This window comes from Neofelis nebulosa, chromosome 1 (genome assembly GCF_028018385.1).
Source record: "Neofelis nebulosa isolate mNeoNeb1 chromosome 1, mNeoNeb1.pri, whole genome shotgun sequence".
Classification (NCBI taxonomy): domain Eukaryota; kingdom Metazoa; phylum Chordata; class Mammalia; order Carnivora; family Felidae; genus Neofelis; species Neofelis nebulosa.
Genome location: NC_080782.1, coordinates 8,377,156 through 8,392,557, shown reverse-complemented (window position 1 = coordinate 8,392,557; position 15,402 = coordinate 8,377,156). Strand labels below are relative to the sequence as shown.

At 46.6% G+C, this 15,402-nt stretch overlaps 1 protein-coding gene and 1 long non-coding RNA gene across 3 annotated transcripts in view; one reads left to right on the top strand and one right to left on the bottom strand.

Annotated features, from left to right (window-relative positions):
• The window catches only part of ANKRD33B (ankyrin repeat domain 33B), an 84,252-nt gene that overhangs the window by 33,271 nt on the left and 35,579 nt on the right, over positions 1-15,402 (bottom strand). The window lies entirely within an intron of this gene.
• LOC131503924 (uncharacterized) lies at positions 158-15,006 on the top strand. The gene is made up of 3 exons (XR_009257698.1): positions 158-315; positions 705-941; positions 14,775-15,006. It is a non-coding gene; the product is annotated as an uncharacterized LOC131503924 (long non-coding RNA).

The following is a 15,402-nucleotide window of genomic DNA, read 5'->3' as shown; positions in this document are numbered from 1 at the left end:
GAAGTGAAGAGGGAAGCGGGTCAGAGGGGCAGAGCCCAAGCATCACCCCTGCAGGCCCCGTGTGCGTGTACTGTCCCCTGGGGGCAGGGAGGGGGGTGCTGAGCGAGCAGTGGTGGGAACAGAGAACCCTGAGTCCAGGTTCTGGGTGGCAGTTTAGAACAAGCCAGCCATGTTCTCGTCCTCCAGTGTTAATATCGAGTGCTGACCATGAGGGAGGCACAGTGCCTGGAAAACACCAGGGACCCAAGACTCCTGCCCTACGTGGTTGGCCTTCTAGTGGGAGGAAAAACAGCAAACTCTACACCTAACATACGGGTAATGACGGTTAGAAGGTAGATTAGGGTAAGAGAGGCTGTGAGTGCAGGGGGGACGTGGCTCAGTCTCAGGTAGGATGCTCAGAGGTCGGGGGCGGGGGCCTCCCTGGGAAGACGTCATTGGACACAGACGGGAAGGAGGTGAGGGAAGGGGGCCATGGAGGGGGAACATCCAGCTGGGAGGCCCGCAGGCTGGAGCAGTGAGAACCAGAAGGAGGAAGTCAAGGACGCATCAGGACCACAGCGGCCACCGCACAAGTGCTCAGACCGAGTACCACCATCCCGGCCGGCCGCTGGATGGAGATACACTAGGAGACCAGAGTGGAAGCGGGGAGACCGGTTGGGAGGGGGTATGTAATAAAAATTAAATGATTTGGCTTTTGTCCCCAGTTCCTGGTGCACAGCTCTTAAAACCCTCAGAAATGACTGTTTCTTACACGCAGAAGAGATGACGCACATCAGGGACAGGGCACTGGTAGCTTCAAAATGGGGGCCAGTCTCTAGAAAGACCACCCACCATGTACGTTGGAGGTCGGATCTCGCCGCTGCTCTGCATCACCCAACCCTACCTCTGTGGTCACCGGTAGCCAATGACTGGACGGCTAGAGCAAACCATGTCTGCTTAACGTAAGTTTCATAAAAACTCCTGAACGACAGAGTCTGGGGAGCTTCCGGGTGGGTGCACACATCGAGGGGCTGGGGTGCTGGGTGGGTGGCACACCAGGAAGGGCATGCGATCGCTACACCCTTTCCCACACCCTGCCCTGAGCACCTCTTCCATTCGTCTGTTTCCGACTTTCACCTTTTATGATAAGCCAGGGATAGTCAGTCAAGGGCCTTCCTGAGTTCTGGGAGTTATTCCAGCAAATTATCGAACATGAAGGTGGAGGGCGGGGGAATCCCCAAATTTTATAGCCCGTGGGTGGACACCGGAGTCTGAAAGTGGGGGCAGCTTGTGGGCCTGCGCCCAAAACCTGTGGGGTCTGTGCTAACTCTGTGTCAGAATTAATTGTTGGAGACCCTGTTGGGGTCAGAGAGCTGGAGAACTGGGATGGAGAAACAACATAGATCTGGTGTCAGAAAAAAAGACATCCCAGGGGATTCCCGCGCATGCTGGGCAAGCGATGACGGCGGTCATCCGTGAGCCAGGAAGCATGCCCCCACCAGAACCCGGCCGTGCCGGCACCCTGGTCTCAGATGGCCAAGGCTCCGGAACCGTGAGAAACAACTTCCCGCTGTTGACAAGCCATCCACTTTACAGTATTTTGCTACAGCAGCAGCTGAGCTGAGCTGACCCAACGCTTCGTAACAAAGGAAAACCATCGAAGGCTCCTCACACACGTGGATTCAGCGGCATGTGCAAAAACTCAGCCCAGGGAAAGACATGTCAATCCTGAGTTAATGATCGCATGATCTGAGCCCCGCCAGCCACACACAACCACCCCACGGGGGATGCAGAGCTTAAGTTTGGAGCCACTCCATGGTGACCCGGCTCTACTGTTGCCAGACTTTTAACAAGAATGCAATATTTCACGGAACAAGGAGAAGGCATGGGCGCTCCCACCTGCTTATCTCAGTAAGGTCTTAGTTGTTGTCCCAAAAGAGAAGAGCGAATCACAAATGTTACAATCTTTCGTCTTAGAGCCTACCACAGATTTTTTAAATACTGACACCCTTTCTACAATGCCAGGATCTCTATAATGTTGGGACTATAAGAAAGGCTATTTAATATGCCCCGGCTTCTACATTCTTTGCACTAAGTCATTCTGTCTACAGAGTGAAATGTTTCACAGTAATTTTAAAGAGAAGAGAGAGCCTGGGTGGCTCAGTCAGCTAAGCATCTGACTTCGGCTCAGGTCATGATCTCACGGTTTGTGAGTTCGAGCCCCGCATCGGGCTCTGTGTTGGAGCTCGGAGCCTGGAGCCTGCTTCAGATTCTATGTCTCGTTCTTTCTCTCTCCCTTCCTCTCTCTCTCTCTCTCTGTCTCTCTCTCTCAAAAATAAATAAACATTACTCTCTCTCTCTCTCTCTGTCTCTCTCTCAAAAATAAATAAACATTAAAGAAAAATTTAAAGAGAAGAGAGCACAAGTGATCCCAGGCTTACAAGCTGCTAAAGCTTTCAGCTTCTCTGATAACTAGAGTTCACTGCCACCAACATCCACATCCTCCCACCCACCTTGTCAGCTCACTGCTGCATAAAGGGTCTGGAAAACTTGTGACTCCATTTGGCAAGTGCCAAAAACTCATTTTGAACTTCTTTGGATGGAGGTATTTCTCAAGTGGTCTACAATTTGCAGACTTATAAACAAGGCATGCTGGACACAATGTAACCTCTTCCTTTCTACATGATTGCACAAGAGGCTCACATTTATTACAGAAAAAAAATCTGAAAACAGAGAAGAAAAAAATTACCCAGACATACACAATCTTACATACACACACACACACACACACACACACACACACACACACACATTTTTCTATGCCAAAATAGGATTATCTGCTATTATGTTTCAATGAGGAATATATGAGCAACATCTTTTCAAATCAATAAAAACACTCCGTGTCAACATCTGCAGCAGACACGGAACATTATATTCTAGAACACAGCATAGGAGTATCTAGTATACAATAGCCATTATATATCTACAATAGAATCTACTATATAATAACTATTCATAGTTATTTAATGAATCCTCACTCCTAGATACTGAGATTGATTCCTATTTCTCGCTATTATGAGTAAAATTTGCAGTGGAAGTCCCCCGAACCACACCTTCATGCATCTCATTCCTTATGGTCTCAGGAGACATTCTCAGAAGTAGTATTTCTGGACTGTAGTAAAGAGGTATCTTGAAAGCTTTCAACACATATTGAAAACCTGCCCTTCAGAAATATCCCAAAGGGTGTCCACCTTTGCCAGTCTGGCCATCCAATGGTTACCTCAGGACTCTGGGTTAAAAGGAGGAATTTCCATCGGCAGATAACAAAGCAACGAATAGTTCTCCAGTGCTCCTGTGCACCTGGCTCTTGGTTCAGCTCTCTCTTTCGAGATGCTCACCTCCATTCCTTGTTACCACAACCACTGGGAGGGTCCACTCTGGAACCACAGCCCCTTCCAGCCACCTAATGTAAGACTTCCCAAAACGTGCAGCACGCTGCTGCTGGCAGTAGCCTTGGAAATCTTGGCACGACCTTAGGTCAAAAATGAAGAGTATCAGGGGGAAAAATAGACCACTAACTTGGAAGGCTCAGGATAAAATGGTATCAGAAACAGAAGGGATATCTCTAGTCTCCCAACAGAGACTGACTTACATTACTATTAAAGACAATTGTCTTTGTTCCCTGCCCCCTGGGAGTCTATCCCATAAGTCTGATATTTCCCGGTGTAAGATTAGTGTTTAACTACAGGTTAAACTCTCTGTTTAAACTGGGACCCCTTGGTGCCCCTTGACAGGAACATTGGAGGCACAGTCCTTGGCCACCTCAGACCATGGTTTCCCAAGACCAACCGGAACAAAAGTCTCATCACAAAGGCAAATAAATATTGGAGCACCTGGGTGGCTCAGTCGATGGAGCATCCTACTTCAGCTCAGGTCATGATCTCACAGTTCGTGAGTTTAAGCCCCGCATCGGGCTCTGTGCTGACAGCTCAGAGCCTGGAGCTTGCTTGGGATTCCGTGTCTCCCTCTCTCTCTGCCCCTCCCCAGTTCACTCTCTCTCTCTCTCTCAAAAATAAATAAACATTTTTTTTTAAAAAAGGCAGATAAATATTAACCACTTGCTCTAATGACAGAAGCCCATTTGTGGATGGTTCCTAAAGCCACATATAGGATTTTTTTTTTTTAATTATAAGCAAACTGTCCATGAGAATAAAATAATATTATTAAGAAAAAAAAATAAGTAAACTACCTACAAGTGGAAGTTCCCATTTGGACATCAGCAGGAAATTCTAGTCCCTCCAAATAGAAGCTTAATTTTGAAGCCAACACACCACAGAAAAGTTGGAAGGACAACAACAAAATGGGTTGAGATGCTTCTGCTTAAAAATTGTAAGGGTTGGTATATGGAAAAAAAACAAATAAACAAATGCAGACCCCATTCCTTGCAGGAAGAAAGGAGGATCTAACACCAGGATATTAGCAGCATCATTTATTATGTTGACAAATAAAGAGAGGGAGGCAGGAAGAAGAAAGGTGATCAACACACACACACACAAACATCCAGAAAATGCACAGGAAACATCTAGATGAATTACACCAACGTATTAATGCCCTCTGTAGAAGGAATGGGAATAGAGTGCATGTGATGGTTAAGTTGATGTGTCATAAATTTACACTGTACCCAGGTATCTGGTCAAACATTATTCTAGGTATTTCTGTGAAGGAGTTTTTTTTGTTTTTTGGGGTTTTTCGTTTGTTTCTTTGTTTTTAATGAGACTAACATTTAAACACACAAATATACACACATCTACATAGTTATACGTAATTGTTATATAATTATATATAGCTAAATAGATATATATCTGTGTGTGTATCTAGCTATAAATACATATAGAGAGACACGCATAGATATATAGATATCTCCAGGTACACACAGAGATTCTGTTGGTCTATTTCTCTGGAGACTCCAGAATAATTCAAGATAGGTGTGGGAAAGGAACACTTTGAAAGAACTGCTTTTTATTCTTTTTATTCTTTATTTTTCTGCACAGTTCACATTCTTTGTTTTACTTTGTTTACATTTATTCTTTATTTACTTTTAAGAGAGAAAGAGAGCACGAGCAGGGGAGGGACAGAGAGAGAAGGAGACAGAGAATCCCAAGCAGGCTCTGTGCTGTCAGCACAGAGCCCGATGCTGGGCTCCAACCCACAAACCGTGAGGTCGTGACCTGAGCCAAAATCAAGAGCTGAACATTTAACATTTAACCAACTGAGCCACCCAGGCACCCCCCCTCCTCTTTTTTGTTATGTTTGTACAGCTCACATTCTTTAAAACAAAGTTGTATTTGTGAGGAACTTACACGATTTTAATTCACAATGAAAAACAAGTACAAGTAATGATGTTTACATTCCTAACATTCTCATTAGGAAATACAGTTTTATAACCACCACTGTAAACAGTCAAGGAAAGAACCATCTGTGAGGAGGGGAGGAGGGGCAGCGGGCAGACGAAGCAGGAGATGACAAACAGCCAAGTGAAGAGACCGGGACACCAAGAAGCCCATAGAAATCCCACAGCCGTATGGTACAAAAGTAGGTACAGTAATTATCCTGATCATCCAGAAGGAAAAGGTTATTGCCCATGTTCTGATGCGAGAACAAAATTCCATCATTCATAGTACAACCGTTTAAAGTTTGGTACCAAGAGAATTAGCTAGAGTTACTCGAAAACCCATGTCTATAAAACACCTCTCTCCGTTCTCTACCACGATGCCACCGGCAGGAAGCAGGAAATGTTTATGCAGCTTTAGGAAAAAACTTAAGAAACTCAGTCATCTAAAGATATGCTGTTATTTCTAGAAGATGCCATGAGTTACGGCTAGCATGGGTGCGATTCGTTGGGCATACTGTGTTTGGCACAGTTTCAACAATCTTATTTATGATTAATGGGCGCCATGATGAAAAAGTAAATCCCAGGATGGGAATTTGATCTACGTCGGTCACTGCCGTGTCCTCAGCTCTAAGAACGATGCCGAGCTGTTACGTACTTGTTGAACAAATAAATGAATACTAGGAATTTTAGTGAACAGCTTCTTCCCAGAGGGTAAATGGATGCGGCCTTTGTGCTACCACATTTTGATGGCAAGGGCATGGTCAGGACCCTCTGGACAGCGGGCAGTGTCTGCCATCAGCCTTCTGCTGCTCCCACCTTGGCCCATGCCCTTACACACGCGCTTGGAAGGCAAAAAAAATCCAGCAACGATCACCCTCACATTGCCTGAGCTTGCAGGCTTCAAATATTTCTCACCAAACTATCACTTTGTAAAACGTTGCTTTTGTGTTTCGCACCTCGTAAAACATTTGCAGCTTCGGGGAGGAGATGTTTCACTCTAAGAAGCGGTTCCTGCTCCCTTGAGACATGCTCGCAATTGGGATGGCTAATTAGGTCAAGGGAGCAGTTGGGGGACGGTCAGGAAAATCCATACTCTCGGGGGAAGCACTGTTTGCAAGCGTGGAAGTCTGTCAGACAGAAGTTAATAAAACAGATGCTAGGCTGGCCGTCTAGAACTAAAATCACAGCAAAGTGTCCCTTTGTTAACGTCCAAGATGATGTGAATTAAAATCAAGGGCCTAAGAATAGCCCACTGCAGGGTGGAGGTGGGAATCCAGGATAAAAATAAATCAGACCACTGGCTGCAGCAAAGACAATGGCCCGACAAGAGAGAGGTCCCTGCGAGGGACGGGTTCCTGGTTCAGCCCCACACAGTAGAGCAGGCACACTCGGACCTGTGCAAGCAGAAGACTGACACAGACGGTCTACTCTGAGAGTCCTGTGAAAACACCTCCTTCCCGGGGCGCCTGGGTGGCGCAGTCGGTTAAGCGTCCGACTTCAGCCAGGTCACGATCTCGCGGTCCGTGAGTTCGAGCCCCGCGTCAGGCTCTGGGCCGATGGCTCGGAGCCTGGAGCCTGTTTCCGATTCTGTGTCTCCCTCTCTCTCTACCCCTCCCCCGTTCATGCTCTGTCTCTCTCTGTCCCAAAAATAAATAAAAAACGTTGAAAAAAAAAAAAAAAGAAAGAAAACACCTCCTTCCCATCTAATTAACCTATTCTCTCAACGAGATTCCCAAAGGAAGGGGCTGGGTATTCTATAAAAGTCTTCCCCTGACACCAGTCCATTATTTCCATATATTATGGAGAGAAGGTGAGTGATGAAGCGACAAGCCCAGCCCCACAGGCAGGAATGCTTTCCTCGCCCGGAACACGGAAGGGGGATGGGAGAGGTCTGTGCACCTGCACGGCAGGGAATCCTTGACCTGAGCCATCTTGTAGAGACGCCCGATGGTGCATGTCAAATGGTACAGCTCCTCTTAAATTCTTCATTAAACTAAGAAACGGGTGTGGCTCGAGACAAACCCTGCCCACCTGTGTTAGGGGAGTTGCATCAACTCAACCGCCCAGGCAGCAAACTTCCTCTCTGAAGTGTCTCCCCAAGAATGCACGTTAGCGTGCAATTTCTAAGATACAACATCTATTTTCCTTTAAAGACACACACTTGTAAGACTTCCTAGGTGTGATTTTCTAGTATCTGGAGCCGGATCACTTCCTCCGATGTGTTGTCAGAAGTTTGGAGGGTAAAGAGATGTCCAGGTCTGGTGGAAAGGGGTTGGGGGTGACCACCTGGCCAGCAGGCAGGTCCCAAGGGCACCTCCCACTGCAGTATGTAAGCCCAGCACCTCTCAGAAGGCAGTTCACAGGAACGAGCACCATGGAACATTCCGTGTACAGCGCGTGCAAACACACGCTTCCTGAGGGCCTACTTGTGTCAGGCACAGTTCAACGCTGGGGGACGCAAGGGAACCAGGCAGAAATCAGCATAGCCCCTGACAATCGACTTGTGCACAGACAGCCCCTACACCCAGCAACAATCTCCGGGATGTATGCAAGAGTGTTCCTTGTAGACTAATTCCAAATACTGAGAAAAGTAAAATAGAAAGTCAGTTATGTAACAAACACCCTCGTCACTCAGCTACATGAACAAAGGCTAAGATTCTGTCATAATGGCTTCACATTCCTGTGAGAAGTCAACATTCCAGAAGGAGCTGACATTCCTTTTGTATCCTTCCTCCCCAGAGGCAACCAGTTTCTGCGCTGATAATGTATCCTGACTTGCCTTTTGAATTTTTATTACCAATGCATGTGTCCATAAGCAATAGGTTAAATATAGAGTTGTTAGTTTGTATTTTAAATATTTACAGAAAAGTCGTATTTCCATGGATATACGAGCACACACCCTGATTTCCTCGGCACTAGATGTGAGATGTATCATCTTCAAACATGGGTCTCTCGCCGGTCATTTATACCCCCAAACTGGCAGACATTTCAAGTGGTTCCAAAGTTCCTCAACTGCAAATATGGAGCACTGAGTGAAAACCTTGGTCTGTATCTCCTCATGCACACCAGCCAGAGCTCTACCTTGGAATCGGCATCTAGAAGTCAGGGTTTCTCGACTACAGCACCACTTATATTCAGGCCCTGTAGCCGTGTATTGTGAGAGGTGAGCCATGTACTGAAGGATGTTGAACTGCATCCCTGGCCGCTACTCACTAAATGCCAGTAGCACCCTTCACCCCCAATCAATGACAACCCAAAATGTCTCCAGACATTGCCAAATACCCCCCCCCAGCCCGGGGAGGGGAGGGCAAAATCATCCCCAGGCAAGAAATACCTATATACATAGACTACATGGGGGCAGAATCTGCCAAAATCCTCCCCAAAGTGGTTGTAATGACTTAAATGCCGCCACCGGTATATCCAAGTTCATTCTTCACCAATATCTTCATTCTCACCAATATCCAATACTGTAAGCGATACCAACTTTTCTTTTTTTCCTTTTCTTTTTTTTTAAGTTTACTTATTTATTTTGAAAGGGGGGAGGGGAAGGGGCAGAGAGAGAGGGACAGAAAAATACCAAGCAGGCTCCATGATGCCAGCGTAGAGCCCGATATGGGGCTCGAACTCACGAACCATGAGATTAAGACCTGAGCTAAAACCAAGAGTCGGGTGGTCAACTGAATGAGTCGCCCAGGTTCCCCCCAACTTTTCTTCTTCACCAATTTTAGCTTGGGTTCCCAACTGCCAGATTGAAGGTCTTCCACACGTTTATTGGTCATCTGCTTTTCCTCTCCAGTGAAGGACTGATTTACACTCTTGGCCATTCCCTACCGGCTTCTCTTCCTTATTGATCAGTCTGAGTTCTTTATAGATTCAGAGTCAGCACTGTCCAAGAGAAATATAACAGGAGCCACAAATATAAGCCACATATTAATTGTAAATGTCCTGGTGGCCACATTCAGAAAGGCAAAAAGAGACAGGGGATATTCATCTTAAATATGCATTTTACTTAACCGAACATATCCCAAATACGTTACGCGTTTAACACATGATCAACATTAAAATTTTTGATGAGATATTAATGAGACCTAAGTCTTGACGGGAAGCCCCAAGTCACACTGAAATTGCCAGAAATGAGCTTTTTGCTGCATCTCCTAGAAAGGGGCACAGGAAATTGTCGTTGACAGTTGTTGACTCAACATTGTCAGCGCTACCAATAATAAGGTGAACGCACTGAGAGTCCAGCAGAAAAACGAGTGGTTGGAAGCTTGCCACCTAGGGTGTTTTGCTGTCCCAAGTAACCTTCAGCATTCCTCAAAATGTCCTGATGGGGGCACCTGGGTGGCTCAGTCAGTTGAGCGTCCGACTTCAGCTCGGGTCCTGATCTCGTGGTCCATGAGTTCGAGTCCCACGTCAGGCTCTGTGTGAACAGCTCGGAGCCTGGAGCCTGCTTGGGATTCTGTGTCTCCCTTCCTCCCTGCTCCTCCCCTGTTTGCACTCTGTCTCCCTCTCCCCCAAAATAAACAAACATTAAAAAATAAAATAAAAACACAAAACGCCCCAATGGGCGTTTTTCATCCTCTCTTCCTGTCATCTACATGCGGAGGGCCCACACTCACCCACGTGTGGGTGACAGTCCATGAGGGAATTGGTAAGGTACACAATAAAACCTTGAAAAACAAAACAAAACACAAAACCAGGGCAATCCAGTTGTGGGAGTCCCTGGAGCTGTCCCCACACTGTCTCCTCATCTTGCCAGAACCATTTTGGTAGAACTGCACGTACCCATGGTTCTAGAAGTCCGACTCAACCGATCTTGCTTTAGGTAACAAGGCGTAAGTGAAATGCATTTGTTACTTCCAGACAAAAGTTTCAGGACACAGGGCATCAGGGGCCACATTCCCTTCTTTGTGTGTTGACGCTCCCTGAAATTCAGAGACGGGACGTCTCTCAGCCTGGGCCCGGGCGAGGGCTTCGAGAGCTGAGTCCCACCGCCACCTCCAGCCAACCCAGAAGAGCACAAATGAGCGAATGAGAAGCGAATCTTTGTTATTTTAATTTTTTTAACGTTTATTTTTTTGAGAGACAGAGAGCCTGCGCCTGCGAGTGTAAGGGGGGGGAAGGGCAGAGAGAGAGGGAGACACAGAACTCGAAGCAGGCTGAGAGCACAGAGCCCGACACAGGGCTCGAACTCATGAACCGTGAGATCACGACCTGAGCTGAAGTCAGACACTTAGCCAACTGAGCCACCCGGGCGCCCCGAACCTTTGTTATTTTAAATCCCAGAGACTCGGGGTTGTTCTTTACCACAGCAAACACACCATATCCAAACATGACCTACAAACCCATGCACAGTGAACATGTCCACATGCACACTTATACACGTGTCAGTAGTTTTACTATTTATCTTTTCCTTGGGAAAAACCGTCCTTTATTGTCAGATTATGTCTTTGCTACTTGACTGGGTATAAGACTTTCACTTACAATATGATGGAGTTAGAGTTTATGATGATATGTCTAATTTCTGTCTTAGCTTGCAGAATAAAAGCCGGGTAACTACGTCGTGCCACATGATCCAAAACCACTTACACAAGGCCCGTCCTCCCGCCTTTAACCACTGGTCCACGCGGTGCCATAAATGGTACCTGAGCGCCTGCGCGTGCCGCTACCGGGGCTTCTGATCTCTCACGCGGCCACACAAAGTCCCCAGGGCCGACCTTCGCCGCTACCTTGACTCAGTTCGCCATGCCTCCAAGCCTTTGCACCTGCGGTGGCCTCCGCCTGGGACACCTTCCTCCCGCTCACAGCCACCGTCGCCTGGTCTCCCAGGCACACGTCCGATCCTCTGCCCGTCTTGGGCCAGCCCCCCCCACACCCATCTGCTCGCGCTCTCACTGGGCTGCCTGGCACACAGCACTCCCCACCGGAAGCGAGCTCCAAGCCGAGAAGCACCGCATCCTTCTGACTCTGTTCCCCCCGTGCCCGACGTCCGCAAGACACTCCGAAAGCATGTGTTGAATGAATGAAACGCCCCTGGATTGTTTCAGTACCTCCCAGCTCACATATGCTCAGGTGACTCTCAACTGAGGCACTCCCACGTGGTGACAAGCTCCTGAGCTTTTTAACTTCCTAACGCATCCAAGCAAGGAAATTACCTGAGGTCCCAGGGAACCTCAAAGAACGCAGTTCCCTTTAGAGTGGTAAATAGCACTCTAGGCCGATGCCGCCACATCTGGAGCTGAGTCACCCAGCCGTGAAAGCAACAGCCGAACGCAAAGAAGTCGAAAGCAGGTTCAAGAATTCCACCGTGAGGGACTCACTTCAAGGGGAACAACGGTCTGTCAGGAGCTCTGCATAAAGATCTGTAACTACCAAAGCCTGAAAACGACCCAAATCCACATCAGGGGATGATGGGCTAATTTGACACCGGCTGTGGGACACTCTGTCGCCCCCAACAGGAATGAGGTTGGAATGCAGGAGCCTCAAGGGAAGGCACTGGTGAAAAGTAACAGTAAGCACGGGTCAGGACAGGGCATGTGATACAACCTCTTCCGGGGGGGGGGTCCTGCTAAAACGTGGACGTGACTCCTGGAATGTCTATGTTCATTAAAGATCTTTTATTTTGGGGGCGCCTGGGTGGCTCAGTCAGTTGAGCGTCCGACTTTGGCTCAGGTCATGATCTACAGGCTCGTGAGTTCGAGCCCCGCATCAGGCTCTGTGCTGACAGCTCGGAGCCTGGAGCCTGCTTCGGATTCTGTGTCTCCCTCTCTCTCTGCTCCTCTCCCACTCACATGCTCTCTCTGTCTCTCAAAAATGAATAAACTTTAAAAAAAAAGAATCTTTTACTTTTCTGAGAGGAGATAAAAGAAATTTAACTGGCCTCCTTGAAGGCACATATTTTAAGAAGGAGGCTTAGACGTTTTATGACATATTTTGGATTTGGTTCAAAGTCCTCTCAAGGCACACACATATTTTTTAAGTACACAAATAAAGTTATTCTGGCAATGGGGTTCCAGGTTATGTTTATATTTTTATTCATGCTTTCTTGCATCAACTAAAGAGATGCCTAATAAATTGTTTTAAATCAGGAAACCAAAACGAACATTACTATGGCTCAAATGGATAAAATATAACCGGAAAACTCTTTCAGAGTCAGGGCTCATGCCTTGGGATGAGGAACAGACAAATCCAAAGTTGTCATAGTTCAAAACAATTTCCCTTTAGACTAAATGTTGCGAACCACGTGAATTATTACCACTCCAAACCTCTAGTTTGGACTTACAATTTTAGTACAGTAGTCATTTTAGGAAATGACTTTGTTCAACTCAAGCCTTTCTTTAAATCCACTATACACATATCATGTATTATATATTATATATGTATCAGGCTTGTCTAATTTCCCCAATAATGGCAATGGTTTTCACACAGTCATCTTACATTCCATGAGAGAAAACCAGGCCCGGTTCCCTAGAGATGCCCTGCCGGCAGCAACCTTCCATCATAATGACGTGTTCCTCTCGCCACTTATCCCCAAGTTTTTATGACAGATCCACAAAGCTCCAGAGATAACTTTAAGGGGGGAGAAGAACTAGAAGGGCATCATACACAAAACAGAATGGCACAGAGACCACCCTGCCAGCGGGGAAGGGTTCTGTGCGCCACAACCCCACAGAAGCGGGCCCCCCAAGCCCCCGTCGGGCCGTCAGACCACAGCCCAGGCCCAGCTGCAGCCTCATGCACGATCCTGAGTCAGAACCGCTCAATACCTGAGCCACAGACACTGGCAGCGGATGCGAATGCCGACTGTTCTTCCGGCCACTGTATTTTGAGATGATGTTACGTGGCATCAGATGAACACTGGTGAGTCACAGGGGTAGGCTCTAAACACACACACACGCATAACCTTCTGCGGCCCGCACACACGAGCAACTTATGTTTCCCCACCGTAAGACCTGGATTCTTGAACCAAGGTTGAATATACATTTATACAAAGAAGTATATAATTATACTAGGACTTCCTTAATAACCAACCATTAAAGTCTACTCGATATTATGCTACGTACGGGGAGATATAATTAATGCCACAAATCAGCTAAGTAAATCTGGGCTTACATCAGAACTCACTATATTCTCAGAAGACATGAACACAATGCTATTTCTTCCTTTTCTCAAAAATGTTCTCCTTTTGGGGCTGGGTGGCTCAGTCAGTTGAGCATCCGACTTCGGCTAAGGGCTCAGGTCATGATCTCATGGCTCGTGAGTTCGAGCCCCACGTCGGGCTCTGTGTTGACAGCTCAGAGCCTGGAGCTTGCTTCGGATTCTGTGTCTCCCTCTCTGCCCCTAACCCACTCGCATTCTGTCTCTGTCTCTCTCAAAAATAAATAAACGTTAAAAAAAATTTTTTTTAATGTTCTCCTTTTGAAATTAGGGGGGAAAAAAGAGTTAAAGAAAATTTTTCTATTATATAATCTTACACGTTATCAAGATCAATAAAACTGGGGTATATGAAGGATTTTTGCCGTGAAGAAAGTCTTAAATCATAACATAAAAATGAAAAAAATACATACTTTAATAAGGTATATGTTTTATCATATACTTTTAATAAGATTAATACAACGGTATATAAAATGATCAACAATGCATTAAAAGAAAATTAAAAGCAAATGCACTAAAATTTCCATCGTGATTGATTCTAGATTGTTCTAGATCTAGACGTTATAGGTGATTTCTCTTTCCTTAGACTCTTCTGTAGTAAAAAAGCCCATTTTTACTACAGTGAACACTTACTTCTATTTACTAATCAGAAAATGAGAAATGTTTAATGAAGAAAAAAATTCTGATATATCTTCCCAGTCTCCCGCTCATTCGATTTCATAAGCAAACCTGTGGACTGGGAGGAACTGGTAGGAAAGAGACCTGGTGCTTATCCCTTTCTGGGAAGAGGTGAAAAAGGGTAGAAATACATTTGCCATCAAGCAAGCAATCCATAAATGAAAAACGAATCGACCCTTTCGGGACCTATGGGTTACCGTCCGCTTACTTTCTCGCAAAAACACTCCACTAAGTTTCAAGAAAGGAATCCAAGTTGCCCATTCCATCCTCGACTGAAACGCTTGCTGGGTATTCAGCCTAGTCTGCCAAGCATTCCTCCCTCCAAAGCTCTACCCAGCTGGCCTGCGGTGGGCGCCCGGACACCACCGCGTTCTCCTCGTGATAAATAAAACTCTACGCTTTGCGGGGGGCAATTTTGTTCACAAATACTGAGTCTGTAATGTACAAATACTGGCTTGGGTCACACTGAGTGTGGCCTAACACAGTACAGTGCCAACCAACCAATGGAGAATAAACACCTTGGCTAATTATTCCCCCAGACAACCTATTTACTGTGTTCTGATTGGTTTAGGTTCAACCCTGGCCACTCAGAAGGCGGTTCCGGGACCAGCAGCAGCATCCGGATGGCCGGTCAGGACCGCAGAACCTTAGGCACCAGTCCAGACCTGGTGAATCAGAGCGCGCATTTCACAACCCCCAGCTGGGCCATAGGACAAAAAGTGTGAGGCGTCCTGCAAGCAGCACGCGGCTCTCAGATGAACATGATGATGGCCGTCACTGCACCTGGGAACCCAAGGTACAGACTTCGGTCACCCCTCTTGGGTGGCCGGAAATATAGCTCAGCTTGCTTTTCCCGTGCATTTTTGTTTCGGTTGATTTTATTTTATTCTGATTTCCCGTTAATTTTTATCTTATTTTTTAATTCAACTTTCATGGATCTGATTCTGATTCTACCTCCCCCTGGCCCAGGTGCCTCCAGCATCTTCTCACACGCCACCTAATTGATCCTGCCTGCCCCCCCCCCCCCCGCCCCGGTCCTTGATCCTTCACTCTGAGCCATCCCTGGTCACAGGCTGAGATGGAGGGGTCACAGACAGAAGCTGAGATTGCAAGATTTTATGGTTTCTGTTTGCCTTATAGATCTAGGGGCACGAGACCTACGATGGTGTAACGAAAAACAAATCCAGTAGGTCACCGTG